A 23,075-nucleotide genomic window follows, 5' to 3' on the forward strand; every position below is an offset into this window, starting at 1 on the left:
CAACGTGTTACCTCCACAGCAAGGTTAGATTCCTCACTAGTTCTCAACCAACCATTGCACGCCTAAATCTCACCCCTTAATGTGGTGATTTGACAGCAGCATTTCTGCAAGATTCAATACACATCAATCCATTAATAAGGACCCTATCTTTACACAGAATATAGCTGAGAAGAAAATGGCATTAATGACAATTGTTCAGCATGGATGGTGCACCTCTGTGATGCTGGAGCAACTTGACAACAAGCATTTCTTACAAAGATTTGGAATGAGATATTTGTTGCTAAACACATCCAACATATAAAAACAAGGACTGTATTTAGTGTCAGCACCAGGCAACTGGAATAGATGTTCCCTATTAAGAGTGGCTAAGGAAGAACCACATAAGAACAAGCATCTGTCTTGTGGTCCGTTAATCCTTCAGAGAAAGAACTGCTTCTTACAGAGGCCAAGTGGTCCATCCTCAGTAACTGGACAAAGGAAATTATTTTTATGCCATTCATCTGAAGTATTGAAACTCAAACCTAGTTGAAGAGACATTTTCCCAAAGTCTTAGTTTTAATAAAATAGGATTGGCTCTTTCCAAAATAGAAACATAGGATACTAATTCTGGCAATGTATAGAACAATGAGTGCTTGCTATGAAGGCAGACACTCATCTTCCAAGGAATAACCCCTTTACTGTCACAGGCTGCACTCCAATATGCAGCTACTAAGTATTTCAGTAGTGCTTACCACAGCAGCAGTTGGGGGAAAAAAAATGCCCAAAAACCAGGGCGGAGGGGGAATTTAAGAACCAAAATCCAACAAGTAAAATCCAAGAAACTTATTTTTGAGTTTTGGGATAAATAGTAACAGAGGGTAACTGAGAATGGATCCACTTTTACATTAACTATACATAGTATTTACAGAGTACCAAAAATGGGCTGCTCACATTCCAGGTACAAGTCAAGGTTTGCAAGATCTTACCATTTCCTCTATTTTACCATTAGAAACAAGCAAGAAACTTAAGAGCACACACTTAACAGTTCATCTTAATTTTAATTTTAACCAAACTTGTAACATACAAAATCCTAAACAAGGCACAAGTAGAGAGCAAGCCAGACGCAAAAAAAACCTCCTTACAAGTTCTTCAGCCAAAGTGGCATTAATGCTCGGGAAGCTGAAATAAACTGTAAGTTACATGTCACTGCAAGATGGGGTCAGTTACATCACTTTGAGTACAAAAAGAGAAATATATCCCCAGGCCAAATGGATAAAACACTTTTAACCTTTCCCGAATTGCTGACTGTCTCAAGACAAAATATCATTAGGTATGTAACCTAGCTCAAAAACATTAGGTTTTATTTTTAATATTCACTGTAAGAGATGGCAATTCATTCATCAAGGACAAAAGGTGCACTTTCATTATCAAAAATAACTGAATTTGTCACTGTACAGCATTGTCAAAAAAGTACCAACGCAAGTGTTTTCAGAAGTGGTTTTCAGATTATTATGCCAGTACCTTGGATATCCAAGCTTATAATAAAGGACATGCTTCACACATTCTTATCCTAAAACATAGTATTAAATACAATAGCTTTGTTCACTATATTGTTTGTTAATTTTTATCCCACTAACTAATAATTTCAGGAAAAAAAAGTTGCTAAATTTTATCATAATTTTGGGTAATTCCTGTTCAGTGATACTATAAACACCACCACTGGATTCTGAGTATCACCTGTACAGGAAACAAAACCCCTACAACAATAAGGTTAGGCAATAAGTAGCATCTATCAATCAGCTAGACGTCCAATGGGCCACCTCCAGAAGCTGCCAATTTTTTATTTTTTTTAAATAATGCAACAATTTGAACATATTAGGTTTCCTGAAAAAGTGCATACTTTTGCAAATTAGGAAAAAAACTTTGAACACTATTAACACTAATGTGCAAAATCTACTCTCCGAGTTTCTCAAGTATCATCAGAATACAGCAATTCAGATGTTATTTCCATCATGCTCAGTCAGTATATGAAATATTACTGGAGAATGGGATGTGAAAGAAGGGATAGAGGGATGCAAGTCTAATAAAGCTTCAAACTCAAGCCATAGGTCAAAATATGCCTGAAAGGCAGTATTTCAAATTAAATTTTCAAATCCAAACCTGACATTTGGGCTCTGGAACTCAATTTGCTATGACACACATAGTTACTTCCCCCTTGCGCATCAAGGTCTCTGCTTTCTCCTTTGACAGAGCAATTACATGCCTGTAATGCTTCTGAGAAGGGTAAAATCCTGATCACTCAACCAACTCTATATATGCAATGCAAGGAAAAAATTGTTCCCCCTAGGCTATCAACTTAAATTGTACTGTTTGTGGCTGAAGTTGAGGACTTGTATTGTAGCATGCATAACCACATCAACCCTGCCCATATGGCTACTCAGCTCTGATGCCCAAAAGTTCTAGAGTCCACAGATTGGCTACATGCTGTGTGAAGAGAATGAAGTATCAGATGACAGTAGAATTTGGCCTTAAACTATCAAACCCACTTTTCTCTAAGAGAGAATGCAGAAACCAGAAATGGATACCAGTAATTCATTGATACAGGGTATGATACATCATCATTCTATGTCAGAGAATGCTGCAAAAATAGTTCCAGATTTCAATTCATGTCTAGACACTTCAGCAGCTTAAGCACAAAGACTGGTCCTTGCCTCTGACTTACAATAACCATGTTAAAGCATTCAAAATCAATACCAGGTACTCCTGAGACTTTCTATTTATCCTTAAGAAGTCAAACAAATCATCTTAAAGTTAGATTACTTCCATTCTTCACAATAAATTAATATATAGTTCCTTCTGATCATCAACACTAATTAGGTGGATTTATTTTGATATGTGGGTTGAAATATCTTAAGTAGTCAACTGCCAAGGCCACAAGGTATATTGGTGCCCATTTAGACAGATTCAACACATCATATACATGCTTATTTTACACACACATTCCCTCAGAGCCACTACCCTCATGTACACAGACTTCCACAGTGCTTCAAAGGCTTTGACTTGTGCCTCTGTGTACAATTGAAAACTTGTGTTCAGTAGATTAGAAAATACCATGTATATGCAACAGAAAGCACAACTTCACCATCTCATTAATAACTGACATCGTCTTCAACTGCAGTAACTGTTCATACAGCAAGGTTATTCTTTTGACACTTTACGGAGGCAGCCCAAACTACTACTTATAAAATGTTTTTGGAGTAATTTATAAAGTTTAATTCATCTCTATAAACCTCAAAACCCAACAGAAAACCTTTCTTTAACACTACCACAGACCTCCTCTCTTGCAATTACAAACTGTGTTTAATGTTTTATATTGTATGTACAGTTTTCTACATTGCCTGAAGAAGCACTTTTCTAAGTTTTCAGCCTAAACCCATAGGGCCTAGATGTACCTAGGGCCCTAGGAAGTCAAATATTTTCCTTAATTTTCAGGATCCCATGGTCACCATGGAGACCTAAACAGCAGCTATATCTATTTTGCATTTCAAGGTTATATGATTGTTAACAACACCTTAAAAAAACCCAAACTACTAAGTGCAGTCAAAGCATAGGTATCTCAGTGGGACAAGAACTTGAAGCAGCAGCTCAAAAGGTGCAATCATCCGGTTCAATGTGAGAAGGTATCAACATTAACACACACTTCATACAGATCTAGAAGTGTGCAAACCTCTTCTTGTCTACATTTTGTTTTATGTAGGACTAAACACAAGCCTCTATGTATTTGGAATCATTAAGCAGCAGACACTAAAGCAGGACAACAGAGCGTGCATGGGAGAAGGAGCACATGTGGGAAAACAAGATTTTTTTTCTGATTCAAGGATTTCAAAGCTGGATTACTGAGAAGTTCCTTTTCTCCACTACCTGGTAAACATTGCCTTTTGCCTATATATTATTTTCTCTCAAATACTTAAGAAACACTGCTTCTTTGTTCAGTTGCAGGAAACAACTATTGCAAGACTTGCCCCCAAACAAGCCAAGAACAGACATTTAGAAACCACTAGCTACAAGTATAAACAAACTGAAATTAAGGTTTATTATACTTGTAAATTGCAGCACCCTGCAGACTTTTCCAGAGATTCTCAGAATAGTTTAACCTATCAGATTATTTCTTCCAGCTCAAAAATCAGACTCTTCTAAAGTAAATACTTGTTTCCAGTGCTTTAGTTGTTTATTCATTCCATGAGGAAGATACAGCACTGTATCATTCATTTGCAGTGTAACATCTAGGTTAGAGAACCTTAAGTACGCTCTGTCTTCATCCCCCTTGAGTGGAGATAGCAGCCACTGTCCACTGTATATTGGACAGATAATTTAAAGCTTTGCATAATAGAGAAGTCTTCTTTGACAAAGCAGCTATTATTATCAAAACCCTCATAAGGGTATTCTCTTTACACAAAGGATCTTGATAGGTAGCTTTAGAGCACCACACTGATTCATGTGTTCCACTGCAAAAGAGATGGCAAGCTTTTCCCTTCTGTGTGCCAAAAAAGCCTTTCAAAGTAGGTATATCCGAATATGTAGCAACAAGCCCTATAACCTCTACATATCTAACCACATAAATGGCAATCTGGAGCCATCCATGTCCCCTGACACCAGACTTAACTCTGAGGTCAATGCTTGTTGATGGCGTGTTTGATCCCTACTTTGTTTCTTGAATAAGCAAACAACAAGCCTTCAATAGAAATGAAGGGACGCTGGAAATGCACATTTTCAGTCTTAAAAGTTCTGCTCTAAATACACTCATTAGTTAACTACTAGTCAGGACTTCTGTCTTCCACTTGACACTAAAGCTTTTTTGCCGAACCCAGATTTCTTTTGCCGAACCCAGATTCCAGAAATCCCTTGAATTTCTGGACTATGGGACTTGCACCAAGATACCACATACCACTTGAGTTTCATTTTTTTGTTCCCAAGACATTCATTATCCAACCAGAGTATGCCTAACAATAACCCAGATTAACCTGTTTGCATTCTTCACCAAGCCTTACCATTTTAAATTTTTTCTGCAAATACTTCAGTTTGGCCCCATTTTGTATCAGCTGCATTCTGGAGAATGAGCTGGTTTCATGCAAGCATTCCATGACTCTAAACAAGAAAAAACATTAAATAGAAGCAAAAGCTAGCCTCTGTCCTACTTGCTGCAGCTCCTCTATCATACGTGCAGTTGTTTCACTAGCTAATGGTCACCGATACACTCACACTGATCAAGATATATGATTGTCAACCAATGCTGTCAAAAGACTGCATTCCCCTAGCTAACAAGACAGTCATACTCCTTAGGCAAGCTTGATTATACAAATACTAGATTTTCACTAGCTTATTACTTATAAAGAAGCATTTTCCTATTGCTTTGCTGAATATCACCTGAATGTCAGAAGAAAGCATTTCTAATTCCAAGCTACTTGGAGATATCTTAAGTCTGAACTGCTTACATTTCAAATGGCAAATTCCCAACAAGCACAAGTAATTTCAAACATCTATAGATTGACTGAAGAAAGAAAACAACTGACTTCTACTAAACACTAGAGGCCCAAAAGGAAGATAAATTTCATTTCCACAAGTCTCCAGCATTCTGATTCACTTTTCATACGTCATGGGAGAATTAGGTCCCATAGAATAAATGTAAAGAAAAACAACCCAAATAAAAGAAAGCTGAATTGGAGACTCTTTTTACAGAACAACATAACTCAAGAAGAAAAAAAATATTACATTAAACACATCAGAAATAAGTGTTGGTACCAAATACAACTGTTCTAGAAAGTCTGTTGCTACGAAGAGATGGCTGCTTTCTATATCTGATTATGGTAGTACAGAGACTATTTCACAGGTAGTAATGCAATTTTGGTTTAAATAATGAAAGGTACACCTTAAACAAGAAATTTGAAATGAGTATGTAGTCCAGGTAAAAAAAAAAATTAGTCAATACCACACAACTGCAAATCTTCAGCCTTTACAAAGCTGTAACTACAGTTTTTAAAAAAAATGCTTTTCTCATTCTTCTTTTTATTATTTTCTGTCTTCATTCTACATTTCTTTTTCCTTTCATTTTTAAGTGCCTTGTAAACAACTTTCAAAAAGCAACTCCCTGCTTTATCTTCTGCTTTTGCCCAAAGGCCTGTTATCTGCAACCCCACCTTGCTTTTGCATCTTCCTCAGGGGCTAAAGTTGTACTTCATTCCTTAAAACTCACATGACAGCTACAGAAAGCTGAGCTGTACATGAGGAGATACACTTATTGGGTAGGTACCAAGACAGTACTGGTGCCTGACAGCAGATGTTTAGCAGGTACTTGAAATTTATCTTTAAGGGAAGACACTGTGGCCTCAGGCAGGATGAGAACTACATTGTGTTGGCTGCTAAACAAACTGAGTAAGAATTGCTGTCCCTTCTAAGAAGTCCCGGATGGAAAAAAGCCCAACCAAACTAAGAAAACTTAAATCATTTAGGAATGTTCATTTCTAAAAGTTTAACTGGCATGACCTAAGGCCACAATTCACAAAGACATGCTCATAAAAATTTGCATGCTCTCACAATGCACCTGGGTCACATAACTGAATACCGTATTTTAAAGTACAAGAATGCGAGGCTGTCATGGTTTAACCCCAGCTGGCAACTAAGCAACACACAGCCGCTCCCTCACTCCCCTCACCCCACGTCAAGGGATGGGTTGAGATAAAGACAGTTTAATAGCACAGAAAAGGAATTATAATAATAATAGAATATACAACCAGGGCAGAAGCAAGTGAAGACGAGGAATTCTAACCAGGGAAATACACAAATGGTTTAGGGCCCTCTACAGTTGCAATCTTTCTCAAATCACCTCTGACCCTGAAGACGTTGAAGTGTTGTGTTATGTTATGTCAGGTACACAGATGCCATGACAGATTTTGCTTTTGCTTCAACATCCACATGCATCAGCTGATCTTCTACCCCCAGTACAAGCTCCTTGTCAGACTTGTTATGAGGTAAAATCAATAATCCAATCAGATCTGACAAAAAGCTGGCCAAAAGAATTTGAAATTATGAAGATGACTATTTGAAATATGGATTTACATCTGCTATCATTAATGATGAACCTCACCCTAAGTGTACATTGTGGCTTGAGATATTAGCTAATGATAGTATGAAGCCATCACGATTAGCAAGATATTTAAAAACTAAGCACCCAGAACATGACAACAAATCTCTACAATTTCTTCAGCACTGGTTTCAAGTCATGTGATACTCAATATAGTACTTTAAAAAGAAAAGAAAAAAACAAACCATTGAACTTAATGATAAACCTTCAGAAGCCTCTTTTAAGGTTTCTTACTTAATAGCAAAAGAGACAAAGCTACAAACCATTGGGGAAGCACTTGGTCTTCCTGCTGCAGTAAAAAATGGCCGAAATAATACATGGAAAAGAATCTGGCATTCCTTTGTCAGCAAATACTGCTGGAAGACATATAGAAAACAGCCAAAAATTTGAAGAAACAAGTATTAGAATAAATTGTGCAGTGTGGGAGGTTTGCTATAATGTTGGCTGAAGCTACAGATGTTTCTAACATGTCTCAGCTTACGGTATATGCTAGATAGTTTCAGTGATGAAATACACAAGGAACTACTTTTTTTCGAGTCACTACAGGAAAGATGTACTGGAGATGACTCAAAGTATTCTCAACAGTAAATTATTTCTTTAATAGAAACACCATTTTATGGAAAAACTTTGCAAGTGTAATCACTGGAGTGGCATCTTTGAACAGAATTTAAAAGAAAAAAAGGAAAAAAAAGGGCTCCAGTGTGTTACAGATAGAACCACATGTACAATTCTTTCACTGCACCATTCATAGGCAAGCTACTGCAGCAAAGTTGGAGCCAGAAGTGCACAAAGTGCTACAGGATGTCACTGATATGGTTAATTTTATAAAAACAAGAACTTTAAATAGCAGAATCTTTACAATACCTTTTAATGAGATGGGGAGTGACCATGAAAATCATACTCCCACACTGAGGTTTGCTGGTTATCTTGCGGCAAAGTGGTTAAAAGAGTTGTCAAACTTAAAGATGCATTATGCAGTTTTTTTTCCACAAAGACAACTGTTCAAAATTTGCTGACCTTTTCTGTGACAAGTGACTGTCATAAGAATGCTACCTACCAGATATTTAAAAAAACAAACAAAACACACTTAAGGTGTCCCTTCAAGGTAAAGTTGACATTTTAACAGTGAGCAAGAAAGTAACTGCTTTTCAAAAGAAACTCACTCTACAAAGATTGTTTTGAAAACAGATTTTTGGAAATGTTTCCATTGTTATGTGGTTTTGTTGCTGAAAATGATGTGTCACCTATAAAAACCTCTGAAATCTGTATACTTAAAAGACTTGGAAACATTATTTCCTAACCTGTTTAAAAATATTCTAAGAGTTTCAGGGGGGTTTAAATGCATTTGTTAAAAAAAGAAGAATGCAACACCTTCCCATTAGTTTGCAAGAACAACTGATTGACATCAGGGAAGATGGAAATTTAATAGATGAATTCCAGAAAAATTTTTGCATAATTAGTGGATGGGAGTGGAAAATTAGTATCATGATTTAGTAAACACAACCAACAATGCACTTCTTCCATTTGGATCTACGTATCTTTCTGAGGTGTCCTTTTCAGCTATGACAGCCATTAAAACCAAGTACTGAAATAAACTGAACTTAGAACCAGACCTTTGAATAGCTGTATCAAAGTGTTAAACCAAGATTTAAAAAAAAAAATAGTGAAGCATATTCAATCACATAGCTCTCACTACAAGATTTTTTTTTAAACAAGAGCAAAAATGGTTTTTGTTAAGAAATAAAACAAATTTTTAAAATAGTGTTTATCTCATCCTTTCTTGATTTCTATTTTGCATATGTTTTATAGTGTACATAATATTAGTACAGCGGTATATGTGTATAATTTATAAATAAATATATGTCTTTTGAGGGTGCATGCTCACAAATCTTTACTGACAAGGGTGACAGATCAAAAAAAATCTTTGGAAACCACTGCCTTAAATGACCTGGTAGGCTGGTAATACTATTCGGAAGAAATTAAGGCCATTGCTGATTGTAATAAGATCCACATGGAACATAGTGTTTTGGTTTTAATTTTTAGTTTTCAGCCTACAGTAACAGGGCATTTTGCCCTCATATGCAGATGGCATTTTTAACGCTTCAAACTTCAATTTATCTTTGAAAAGGAATGATAATAGCATTAGGTAGGAACACATTTTTCCTGCACAGATATTCACAGTCATTACTGAGTTACTTTCATGGGCTGGCCTTACAGTTGTTTCAGTAGTGATTTGCTTGGTTCCTCAGGGCACATCTACCCTTCTAACTAGTTGCAGGCTTTGTTTATCTGTGTTAAATAATCTCCAACAACTGCTGCATAAGTAGTTCACCTTAACCACACACTTGTACCACAATCAAAGTATTTTTCTGCCTCATTTCTGCCACTAAAGCCCTGCCATTCTGTTGGAGTGTTCTTACAAAGTCAGCCACAGTTCTGACATGAAATCTTTAAGAATATGTTTTCCACCCAGGTCCTTCCAATATTTTAATGCTTTGTCTTGTGGGCTTCCTTACAGGAAAACAAGAGAATTGTGAAACTTGAATTCCATAGTTTCTCATTTCATATATCTTGCTTTTTGTTAGGCAGAATAGATTAAAATTTGGCTAGCACCTTGATCATCACAGCAATTAATACAAAACGGCTGCTGAAAGCCTTTGCTTTCAAGAACTATTCAAGAAGTAAAGAACTAGAATTTTAAGAGTACTGTTCAAGAAGTCACCTCAGAACAAATAGCACTTCCCTAAATCCTCTCACGGAGCAATTTCACTCATGAAATATTTGCTTTAGAGCTCAGGCAGCCACCAACTATTGGGATGGACGGGCCTGTGCTGCAAACCAGGCAGCAGCAAAAAAGTTGTTAGGATAGCGAAAGTGACACTTCCTCCTTCCTCCTCAAAAATACTACCAAGAAATTTGCATACTTGGGCTTTCTACCCCTACTGTGCCACTAGGTGATCACCTACTGAACATAACTGTTCTTTTCCTCAAGATCATCAAGCTTCAAACAATTATTTTCCATGTTACTAGAAGGCTTTGTGTTGATGTTGGATGGTTTGCTGTGACTGCTACAGTGGGATTTTTCAAGATTGGACCATTTTGTTTCAGGAACAGCCACACAGCAGTGGCTAAGCATCTCCCTGCAAGAGGTAAGTATCTGCATGTTCTGGAATGAGGTGCCCATTTGGAACAAAACAACAGGCAGCGTACAAAAGGAGAGGAGAAAGACTGAAGTGTCTTATGTCCTCCAGCTACCCGCAGCTATGGATGCAGGTAGCACCACTAACAGACTATTTTCCCACTCTTGGGAAAAGTTCATTTAGGCTGGCCTTTGGCTTCTTGGCTCTCTAAGTACAGAGAGAGGACAAAACGTCACTCACCCATAAAGCACCTGTGAACCCATTTGAACTGACCCCTTCCATATCCATGTCCACTACATACAAAGGCCTCCGACAAGGCCCGTTAGATCTGCTGCAACCCCGCCTCTCTCCATGTTTGGGTTTGTTCTGCGCTTAATCCGTAGTCTGGTCTGTCCATCTCACCAGGCAAAGTTTAGTTAACTACCCTTTCTTCACAGGTTTCAGTCTTCTGTACATTCACTTATGCTTCTCTTCTCCTCAGCTGCTTTTAAGTCTGGTTAGTATCACAGTGCAGCTAAACAGGTAATCCAGCTACAGTCAGGCTGATCTGGACCCTACTGACAACTGCAAACACAGCCACTGGATTTTTTTTAAATTAAAAAACAAACAAATATTTTTCAGTGTTGGTATATACTATAAGATCTTGGGTTCTTGCTTGGGGTCTGTACATCCTCAGCTGTTGCATATAACACTTCCAACTTTAAACATCACAACAGAGTGATCTCATTTCCTACAGCCTTCATTGTTTTAAACTCAAGTTGGACATTTATCTCTTCCTCCCTGTAATAGTGCCTTTAGTGATACCCTGACTCAGAAGACATGCCACTGGTTCCTTCTGCTTCACCCTGCATGCCTGCTGTGCAGTCGTAGCTCCTACTTGATCCTTTCCCCAGATAGTTCAGATACCTCCTTGCCAACAGGAGATGTTTCCTTATACTGCAACAAAAATGAATCTAAAAATCTTTTAGTCAAAAGAGGGAAAATCATAAGGAAGAATTACAAAACTTGCAGGCTACAAGGAACTGGAGCATTCAATTTTGGCTTCCTGATCTCATTTATTCAGATATTCATTTGTAGCCCCATTGCTAAATTTTGGCTTTGTCCTAATATTTCAACATTTTTATTGTGCATCATGTGCTTCAGTCCTACACCACCACCACATTCCTGCCACAATCCCTCCCATTAGAATACCATAGGTCTTTTCGCCAACAGGGATTATCATTTCCATCAGATATTCATAACCTGCCTTTGCTGCTTCCATTCTTGCTGCCAAGTGCCACCATGCTGTTTCCTGCTACACAGCATTTGGCACATTTAAATTGAACAAAGGTAAAAGGTACTTGTCATAACTGCCTTTAAGGCGTAATACAAATTCAAGCCTGATTTCTACTATCAGTAAGTTTCTGAAACTGTTTTATGCTCACATATTTGTCATCTATACCTGAACTTTAAATCTCACATTCCAGAACAATCACAACTTTCCCATTAGTACATACCACCACTGTAAACAAACCACAGGGTAAGCTAGACTTGAAGTAGCCGAAACAAAGGGTTATTTACCATATTACAGATATCAACTCCCAAGAAAGCTAAGAGAGATCATTATATGAAAATAAACAAGAACATGTAATAAGAAAAGCATTACAAAACTCTGAAGGCAATCCTATTGTTTACGAGGTCCTCACACCACTATGCCAAACGCTTCAGCAACACTAAGACTTTGATATACTATAGCAACAAATCTCTCTACCACAGCTGACAAACATAAATTGTTATTTGACTTGAAAAAATAAACAGCCCATGTAGTACCATTGATTCTTTATCACCTCAACTGTTATTTGCTGTGATTTAGAAGACTGAGAGCCTCCTGCTTATTCCTGGGTTACAAGTCACTTTTTCATGGAAATCAGAAATCTCAACCTTACAAAAGTTGCCAGATAGAAAGACACAAGGTTCATTTACAATTCACTTCAGTTCACACTTTCTTCCTGCCGCCCAAACACAGAAAGATGAGCTACCTACTGAGAATGCAAGGAAGGCAGTTTCAAGTGCCAGCCTGACCCATCTTGGCAAAAATTCAACTGGTCACTGCCAAGTAAAGGGACTACAAGTAAGAAGTCAGCACTGTAGTACTGTAAAGATATTTTAAGACAAAACTTATTGTTGTATGGTCAACCTCACCTTGTGAGGTCAGTTAGTGCATTTTCTAGCTTTATGAAGATGCTTGGGTAAAAAGGCACTGGAGCTTTGAGAATTGAGGGGGTGGATCTCTGGGGATGGAATCCCAGCTTCCAACTGGAAGTGGAAAATATCAAAATGTTATCACAATTGCTTCAAGTACACAGGCTAATTCAAACTCAATTCCAAGATAAGCGTGTGTGCACACAACACACCCAGGGAAATGGTTCTCTGGCACTACTGTGAAATGAGTTTTCAGCAGCATTAGCAGGGACAGTAACCTAGAAAATTCAGTGCTCACAGTTACAAGTCTGGCATCAAAACTAACCACAGGCTCCTCGCCACCATCTCATCCCCAAGCACATCAGTCTCACTCAAAAGGGATGTCTTTACTGCACCCAGAGATAGAAGGCCACAATTCTCTAAATATTGATCAAACCCAGGATTTCAGCACCCTGTGGATCAGCCTAGCACTTATGCATCTAAGTAGCTTGGGCTACCTTCAAGGCAACCAGACATTCTTTTTGAAAAAGAATTGATTGTTTAATCACAACAATAAAAATAAGGCATAAAAGACCTTATGACACAACATGGTGTCCATAATCATAACAATCTCATCCACAGACTTGCAAAAGCCTGTATTATTCTGCTTAACGTAGCCTCTGGAACTTGGGAGCCAGGCTACTCTGAAAAAAACCTCTGCTTTATCATTTGCATCTCCCCTGCCCCCAAAAGTTCCTCAGTTCAATTTAATTTATACTCTTCATAACCACGTGTGGTCAAAAGCAGAATCCCAGAAGCAAAAACCTGCATTCCCCTTCAGGTACTAACAGACAGGACTACCAGAAACTACAATTTCCAGCTATATGTAACATTTGACCCAACTGACACACTAAAATCCAAAAGTAAACAAATGAAACCTAATATGCAAAATACTGCCTATTAAGACAGCCTCCCCACATTTGCAACAAAACTCAACCATTTTGTTTGCTGTTCTCAATTTGCATCAGCATTCTATTGTCTGCAGAAACATGCATAAGCAGATTTGCCAAATCTTTTAAAGATTCAAGAGCGGGGGGGGGGGGGGGGGGGGGGGGGCGGGGAATTGAAAGCTGGATACAGTGGTCTGTAAACACATTCACACCTCTTTCCTAATTACAGCCTGGTGCAAAGGCAGTATCTGGAGAAGAACTTCCTGGCAAGAAACTCTGCATGTTAAAAAAAAAAAAAATTAAAAAAAATCAGGATGCCTATACATTTGGCAGTTTATTGAAATCTCTGAGGTTCAGATAGGACTAGAAGCTAGGAATTATTTCAAATGGTGTTTTCGGTACTTTAATGCTAAAATTATGGAATGGAATGATGCTTCAGCAAATGGTATTGCTCACATTTCATGAACATACAACACTGATATCCCAACAGCTACGATGCCACAAGAAGGAATGGAGGTGGATGTCTACTGTCTAGTTGTGGTGACTAACTAAGTACTGGCATTTTTGGAAGCTGCCTAGACCTTGCATTTACACAGATTTAATATATTTATCTATTATATAAGTAAGCACATAGAAGTGATACAATCCAAATATTAATGCTTCACAACATCTTTGCTGTGCAGAGTCAAATCTTTGTAGAAACAATACCAAGTAAAAGAAGGTTTTCACAGCAAAAATTTTCATGAAGATTACGCAGCTCAAGCTATGCCACAGCCAGATAGTTGTTTCAAGTCCGCTCCTCCCGTTCCAAAATAAAAGCCTTGAATCTACTGTAGTGGTGTTTTGTACTAATCAGTTATATTTATAACTATAGATGCATTTCCTAATGTAAATAGAATTCAGTGATTAGATTAGCTGGCAAATGATGAAAGAAGTCTAAGTAAAACTGTATAACAAAACGGGCTCAGATTAAAATTACTTAATCCTTTGCAATTCAAATGCAAGTTCATTTTTCTTAACATTATCTACTCCTAACCAATCTATCCATCACACATACACCAAAAAACCCCTCGCCCTCTCAGGCACTACTACAGTGCAATGGCAACATTTCAAATCAACTTAAATTGGGCTGTACTACATTCCATTACATGACATCATGCAACAGATGTTACTGTAAGAACACACAGGACAATTATTCAGGGTAAACTGCTGTAGTCTGAATGGTAAAACGAATGGGTATCCTATATGAAATTGCTATAGTCTTTATCAAATCTTATACTGAGATTCAGACTTAAATATTGCCCAGATTTGTCACAGTTAGCCCAGAGACTTAGATGGGCAACAGAAACAAGAAGTATTCTTATCTTACTTAGGCTCAATAATTTTGCCACCAACAGATAAACTAGATGAAAATTCCACTTAACCCTTTGGTTCTGCAGTGACCTGTGAGTTAAATGAGGCATCATGAAACTCGCATGAAATGCACTTCCTAGAGGCATGAGATTTTTTCCCCCCCTAGCTGTGTGATAACCTTCAATCTGAAGGCACTGCCTTAAAAATTTCATGTTTTGAAAATTAAAGCAGATAAGGTAGTTCAGTCAACTTAATTCATAGTTAACTTAGCTAACAGCTGTACTGTTAGAAGAACGACTGACCATTATCTCAAACAGGTATGAAGGCTTTTCATATAGTATAATTTGTAAGGTATTTATAACTAAGACTGGCAGCTTGCACTCACACTTGCAACACACTGCCATATGCATATAAGTAAGTGACATTTTACATAAGCAAGAGCAATCTCAGAAACGTGTTGCTTCTTTGCTTTTTAATCATACGGACATTTTTCCATAGCTATTGGGCCCTCTCAATGATGCAGAACTCCTGATGCCTTTAAACAACATACTTTCAAACTCAGAACTGGCTTTCTGGTTTGAAACTTAATATGGCTCAAACTTGGCTCTAAAATACAGGTCTATAAAATAAACTTTTAAAAGATTCGGAGAGAAGCAGGCAATTGTTTAATCCGCCAGAGTTTTTTCAATCAATGAACATTCCCACAATCTAACTAGACACTGCAGCAGCATTTTAACACACAAAATGTAGAGCCTCAATAAACTGAAGCGGCTGGTCAGCAAAACAAAAGCACTACAGAAGGTGAGCACAAAGACAGCGGAGGCACCAGTTCCCAGACAGGTGTTCCCATGCAGTGCCCAAGCAGTGGCACTGTGTCGGGGCCCTCTAGTCACCCAAAGGCAAGACTCTGCCCTGCACCCCACAGCCATCTGCTAGGGGGGCACGAAAGAAAGAGAGCTGCCAGGATATGCAGGGGGACCCCAACCCACAGCGTGGACAGGCCCTCCGCAAGCACACATTGCCACATCACACCACGGGAGGTTTTGTGCTTTAGCCAGTCGCGGGCATGAAGTCCTACTGCACCGGGGCAGGTAGCCCAGAGCCGCTGGCCGTTTGCATGCTCCCAGGCCGGCCCGGGGAATCGGGAGGCCGCGGAACAGCGCGGCTCACCAGCCCACCCATCCTCATCTGCGCTGCGCAGGGGCGGACGCGTCCTTCCCTGCCCTCCGGGGTGGCTCCACGGGACCGGCCCGCGACCCGCTTCCAACCCGAGCTGTCTCACGGGTCTGGTGGGAAGAGGCGGACATAGACACAGATAAATGGATATAAGTATACGCGTATAAACACGCGGCACGATCGTCCTTGGGAGGTCGTCGCTCCCCAACGTGTTGCGAGAAGGGTTGGGTTTTGGTTTTGGTTTTTTTTCGATCGCGGTCGCCAGTAGCGCCCAACGGCGAACAGCTCCGTCGGTCGAGCAAACCCACCCCTCGACCCGGCCACACGAAGCTCCTCCAGACGCGCTGCGAGGAGCCGGCCGCCCCAGCACCTCCCTCCCGTACCAATCCTATACGGCTCAGGGAGGAATCCCAAAGGACCGCGGTTTCCCTCCCACCTCGGCCCGGCTCCTGACGAAGGGAAGGTGAGCCAGAGCCGCTTTCCCCTTCCTGGGGCTCAGCCCGCCCGGCGGCGGAGCCCTACCGGGCCGCGGCAAGCCGGCTCCCCGCACGACATTGGACCAGGCTATCGCTGTCCTCCCTGGAACCGGCAACTTGTTGGGCAGGCAGCGCTACGCGCGGGCGAGGCTGTGCCGGACGGAGCGCAGCTCCCGCCTGCCGCCGCCCGCCGCCGGACCGGCGACCGGCAGCTGCCGCCTACTACATGCGAAACCCAGCGGCAGCTGAAACGCCGCAGGCACGGAGCGGCTCCGCGCTCCCGCCGCTCAGCCCTGCGCGGAGTCTTCCCCCTCTCGGCGGCTCAGCACGGACCAAGACACTCCATGCAACGTGCAACGGCAGGGCAGGACAAGGGGGTCCTCGCGGGCTCCTACCGGGAAAGGCGTTACTGTAGCAGTGCAAAGCGCCTAAGCCCCGCTGCTCGCTCGCTTCCTTCCCCCCCGCTCGCCTGCTGCCCGCTCCCGCCTGCTCCGCCGCCGCCCGCAGCTGCCGCCGCTGCGGACTCCAGGCGCAGACCCCCGCCGGGGAGGGCAGGAAGCGCGTCATCACTCCGGGACCGCTCCACCGCCCTTCGCCCGGCACGGCCCGCTCCGCTCCGCCACCGCCCGCCCCACGGCGCGGGAAGCCCGGAACGCCCGCCCGCCCGCCCAGCCCGAGCGACCCGCGGCTCCCGCCTTGCCCAGCCCTCCGCTGCGCCCGGAGACCGGCGGGAGGGGGAACCCGGCCTGAGCTGGCTCGCCGGGCCGAGGGCTTAGGGCCCCCCTTACCTGGGCGTGAGGGCGAGGCACCTCCGCCGGCCGCGGCCCTCGCTGAGGCGATGAGGTAGCGTCGCTCCCCCTCCACCCGTCCAGGACCGCAGTCAGCGGCGGAGGAGGGGACGCGGCACGGCGGCTCCTCAAGGAGGAGGAGGAGAAAGAAGGCCGGGGGAGCTCAGCATCTTTTACCGCGAGAAAGAGAACAAAGCTGTAGGGCACAGCGAGCCCCGGGGCGCGGGGCTACCGCCCGGGCGGCCGCCGCCGCTGCTGCTGCCGCTGCTGCTGCCGCTGCTGACTGCGCAAGGGCTGCTGCGAAGGCGCGATGCGCCCGCCCGGCCCCTGAGGCAGCGCGCGCGCGGCCTCGCGCCTCCCGCCGCCGGCGCTGCGCTCGGCGGGCTCCCCGCCGCCGTAGGCTAACGGTCGCCCCGGGGGCCCACAGCGAAGTGCCGAAGTCTTGTACACTCACTTGGAGCAAACCTCGGCTCACCCCCCCCCACACACCCCCCCCTGCGCCCTGAGCCGGGCGGTTTTCCCTCCCGAACCCCTGGGACTCGCTCATCTCCCTCAGGCCCTGTCAGTGTTACCCAGATAGGCGCACCTCCTGCTCCTTGACCAGAGGCTTCAAACAATTCCGTGGGCAGAGGTGATTTCAAAGTCACAAAAATACGTAGGTACAGCGGGTACGCTTTGAAGGCAGTCCAAACTGCCCTGGGATTTTTTTGTGTTTAGCATTTACAGGTAACACCAGCAAGAAATGGACTGCTGTAGCAGCAAAGGAAACTCGGGACTTCCCTTATGCAGCTTGCATTGCCTTAACTGTTCTACTACCATTACAGTTGTGTTCATCGTTGCCATACCAATATATTGATACCATATATGAGAAAAGAAATAGTTACGGAAACTTAAGTCCCTTATGTGAATTAGTTTCATATATACAGGGGCCTCTATCAGTAAAACTACAACGGTTAAAAATCATGCAGTTAAAATAATTGAACCTGATTTAGCTGAACTACAGCCATTGGTAAATATTTTTACTTGTAACCAGATTAAAGAGCTGCATCACTCTACAGCTGGTTTTGCTTTCAAGAGTAATTTTGCTCCAACAAATTAATCGACACTGAACTTGCGTACAACTGCGCTGTGACACAGCCCAACATAGTTATACTTGTATCAACACACTTCTTGGTGGGCATGTTTAAGACAGTCTGTAGTTACAAAAACTAACCAGGTTGTCTTATGCACCCACAGTACAGAATTAAAAGCATTGCAATGTTAACATCTGCAATAGTCACTCTGAGCTGTGCCAGCTTCAGCAAAGGAACAAGAAGTGTCTGCCCTGTTAACTAAAATAGACCCTACACAGCGTTTGCTTTATAACTTGCAAATACTTGACAATATACCTGTTTTACAATGAGTTATTGTTATCATATTTGTTACTGAAGAGATACTATCATGTCTGTTATTAAAAGAAGCAATAACTGAAGTATTTCTTGTGGTTTAGAGGTAGTTTTGCAGATGTAAGTTACCTGTGAACAGCCATAACATTTGCATAAAGAGCAGCTTTTTTTTTTTTCTGGCCTTTTACTCACAATAATAAGCTTCCAACAATATGGCTTTCCCTATTCGGCATACAACTTAAACTCCCTTCGTACAAAATACGTAATGATCATTTCATTCTACTCTTTATGCAGTATTATCCTATTTTCTGGCTGCGATGCTGCTTCAAAAGAAACTTCCTTTACTCCACTGATATACTTCATTGCATTAGCTTTTTCTGCCTTACAAGCTTCACTCTTAAACCTTTTCCTAGCCTATGTGTTCTCTCACGTAATAACGTGCAAGGCCACAATTCCGGTCTCTATTGCTCTTGTCATTTCTGTGTTCTCCTGTTTCCTCTCAGTTCACAGGAAGGCCATTTAAACCTCTGTACTGCACTGCCCTCCAAACTGCTCCTTTGAAATCCCTTTATCATGATGTCGATCCCAAAGAACAGAATTTTACCACAACATGGAGTGCAATGGCAAGACCAAGCTCCCCTGTATCACTTCTGTGTCTTGCTACTCCCAGTACGTCTGTGTGTCTGGACACATTTACTATCTCCCTTTGTACCCAGCTAGCGGACTTGCTTTGGGGTGCAAACCAGCAGCTTTTTTTTTTTTTTCCTGTTTGCATCGTACCAAATACAAGGGTAACACACCTGAGCACACACCTGGGTTCTACAGTAACAATCCATGATATTACTATTACAATAATAAATGAGGTACCCTGTCAGTCTATCATTTGAGGATCCAGTTTCTGTTATTTCAGTAATGAGAAATACCCATATATTTGCTGCAGTACAGTGGATATAGAGAACAGAAGTATAACTTCCTGGTTCCTTTACATTATCTCAACTTACCAAAATATGCAGATAGGTGCATTTCCCTTTAAAAAAAGGCACAGTACAGATGAACCTGAAAGTGCTTACATCAATGTACTCGCATAATCAAAACTTCTTTAGCATTTCTGTAGAAGTTCTAGCCTTTCATTTCTTTTCTATTCAGTCTGCTACTGTTTTCCTGGAGTATTGTTAAACTGATTTTACCAGTCATAGCTGCAGAGTTTGAGATACTAGTATCTGCATAGTGTAGTAATCTCCTGAGATTAAATCAGACTCCAGTTGCAGTTACCAGCTGTGACAGGTAATGTTTATGATTTGTTGTGATTGGGTGGAAAAATAACATTTTTTTAAAAAGAATATAACATTTCTAGGCTTTATTTGTATTCAAAGAACATTTTAAAATTAAGACATTCTATCCGGCATCTGACTTCACTTCTGAGGTTACGTTTTCCTTCCATCCCAGGTGTTCTAACACTTTATCTTTCCATTTCCTAATTACTAAACCCCAGAGCTTTAAGGGTAAGTGTGCTTTGTCAGAGCCAGAACTACAACAACCTTATGCGCTTCTACAAAGCAAAATGGGACTGGCATGTGAAGATCAGGGACATTCTCTAGTGGTTTGCCAGGTGGGACAGTAAGGTTGGGGACATTTTTTTTTTCAGCTCAGGAGGCAGATGTTAAGCAATCTTCCAAAACAGAGGCATGAAACATCTAAACAAACTACCCATAAATGCTGTCTTACTTGTTCGTAGCCCTCTGCTAATCTTTGTAGTGACATTATTTTAGGACTCTGGTACTTAAAATAGCCTTTGGATGATGGCAATACTGGCATATTTACAGATGTTTCAGGTGAACTAGAACTTAGTCAATGGAGTGTGTAGGGGCCTTCAATGACGTATGCTATAAACAGTTTTCTCATCTGTTATTTCAAATACATTTTAAATCACTGTCTCAGAACAGGTCCATTAAAATGCAGCATAAATCATACCCAAGCACGTAAACTAGATTCTCTGTGTGTGTGTGTGACCAGACTACTTTAATAACTACATTAGAAGGGTTTGAAAAATAAATGTAAGACACATAGTTATAAAAATAGCATTTATAATAAGTCAAACTTATCCTTGAATAACGTTAGGCAGAAGGCAACACTATCATTATTACTTTAGCATTAGCAGGCAGTAGTATGTATTATAATGGTTCTGAGTGCACTAATAGCCCTTAATTGCCCTGACCAACCTCACCTGGGGCCTCTGCCACACCCTCTGCCCGTGGGCCCAGGAGCTCCATATAAGCTCAGCCCTGGGCCTTTAGTTCTTCTGTGAGTTATGTTGTTTGACTGTCTGTTTTTAGTGATGGGCTCTGCTGATTCAGTCTCTGATCTGTAGACTGAGTTCCTGGTCTGACTTTGAACCTGCCTTGTATAGGTACTTGCTGTGAAGACCACTAGACTGTGTCTGGTCCTGGTTACCTTCACTAGGCATCATCCTGACCTGTGGACTGATGTCCTGGCTGCACCTTGGATCTGCTTTATTGATGTGAACCTCTCCAAAGAGCTGGATTCTGGGTTGAACCTGTCTGCTATCCCAATACTTGTCTTATTACCCTTGCTTGGCTACTGTAGGATGGCTTTTGTTCTGCTGGCTGTATTGTTGTATGTGGCTCCCAATTTCCTGTCCTGGGGTAAGTAGTCAGGCCTTGCTGCTCCCTGGCAGATATAGGCTATGGTACGAACTCATTTTTCAAACTGTTATAGTATTTATGTAATCCTTATTGTTCTAATAATCTTGCTATTGTTTGTGTTATCACTGTAGAAGATCTAATTTTGCTAGGCACTAAATGAACATGGAATAAAAGCTCACTCCTTTCTCTCAAGAGCTTACTCCCTAACTATGCTGTAAGGAACAGCAGATTGAATGAGACAGGTGGGGAGTGCAAGTGAGATGTTAGTGGCCAGCATTGCATATTTCTGTTTCCATGCATCAGCAGCCTAAACTATTGTCTTGTACTTTAAAGTGCTATAGCAAAGAAAAGCTTGGAAGAGATGTGAAGGAGACCAAGTAAATGTCTTCAGGCATATCTGAGGTGTCCTTCACAACATGCAGGGTGATAATGAATTGTAGAGTCATAAAAATGTAGGGCTGAGAGAAACCCAAGAAACCAACTTTCTGCACAATGGCAAGGTGTGTAGATCCTCTGGGACTGCTGTTTGCTTAAGCTCTTCATTAAAATTATTGGGCCAGGAGATGCTGCAGCATTTCTATGTAGTTGGTTCTGGTGTTCCACAAGCCTTATTAGGAAGTTTCTTCAAGGACCCAGTCCAGATTTGTGGTGCTAATTCAGATGATTTCTTATTGTACTGCTGTCTTTTGTCATGGTAAACAAATGGATCATGATTCTGACTTTATATTTCTTGAAGTTATAACTTTATAATAGGAAGAGTCAACTTTTTTCTTTCTTCTGCTTGACTAACACCTATTTAGGTGTTCTTGAAAAGATTACTGATTTCTTTGGGATTCCTGCACACTCCTCTGGATCACTATGACTTTACGTACGCCTTTCAAAATCTGTTGCAGCTCTCTATTGGTTTTTTTAGCTTTTATTTGTGAATCAAATTAGCCTTCTAGATAACTTCTGCTCTTCTGATACCCAGCTGATTATTTTCTGGTTTCTTTCCTCTTTGAACCTCTCTCTACTAACTGAGTTTCTTGACATTGGGCCATTTCTTTAGTATGTTCTGATCATTCTGGATTCTTAAGACCAGGAGTACTCACAGGTATTTTAAAACTGCAAAGGTTACCTCTGCTAGTTTGAAGAGTACACAAAGGGTATCTTTTTGATACCATAGTGCCTGCTATTGTGGGCAGTTCATGGGCTTTACAAAGATTACTTGAGTATCTCTGCTACCTTGGGTCACATTGCTGCCATTTGACTTCATCACAGTCACTGCCTTCTTCCCACCTTCCTTGGACAACATCCAAAGACCTCCCTGAGCTGAGAGGCAGTGGCAGCAAAAGGCCCTTGTGCTACAGGTGGAAAAGGCATAGAGAAAGGAGGGTGGTTCTGATTTCTTCCCCATTATTCACTTCCACTTGTAGGTGCAAGGTATCCACCAGCAGGTGTAAGATAGTGTATGCCACATCTCATGTTAAACACATTCAGTGAAGATCTTGGGTATGTGAGGGGGAAAGTGGAACTCTGGGTAACAATTTTACTGCTTGCCTTGTGTGAGCACTGCTCCTGTGTTTTTCATTTGACTGCATCCACCTTACTTATGTATTCCATACCACTGCACTATATGAAAAGCACAGCATTACTGTATTGCAACAACTGTGTTTTTTATTTTGCACTGGCTTTTTCATTCTCGTAATAATTGCACCTTCCAGTAAACTTCTCACTGGTCCCACTTAACATATAGACATCCAATTCCATAAGGAAATAATTTATTCTAAAGAGACATTGCAGCATTGCTCATCTTATTCTTCAGATTTGCACAGTAGCTTCCAGAAATTAATTTAATAGAAAAAAACCTCCTTGAACTGCTACCCTT

At 41.2% G+C, this 23,075-nt stretch overlaps 1 protein-coding gene across 4 annotated transcripts in view; it reads right to left on the minus strand.

Annotated features, from left to right (window-relative positions):
- The window catches only part of TLN2 (talin 2), a 204,711-nt gene extending 187,266 nt beyond the window's left edge, over window positions 1–17,445 (minus strand). For 3 of the 4 annotated variants that reach the window (XM_069797992.1, XM_069797993.1, XM_069797990.1), the window contains exon 1: window positions 16,768–16,923. The gene's annotated coding sequence lies outside the window, so the exon portion shown is untranslated. Of the gene's footprint in view, window positions 1–16,767; window positions 16,924–17,160 lie in introns of those variants that run through there. The other variant, XM_069797991.1, reaches the window with a different exon arrangement.
- Window positions 17,446–23,075: the final 5,630 nt, after the last annotated feature.

The sequence above is a fragment of the Haliaeetus albicilla genome, chromosome 12 (genome assembly GCF_947461875.1).
Source record: "Haliaeetus albicilla chromosome 12, bHalAlb1.1, whole genome shotgun sequence".
Taxonomy (NCBI): Eukaryota; Metazoa; Chordata; class Aves; order Accipitriformes; family Accipitridae; genus Haliaeetus; species Haliaeetus albicilla.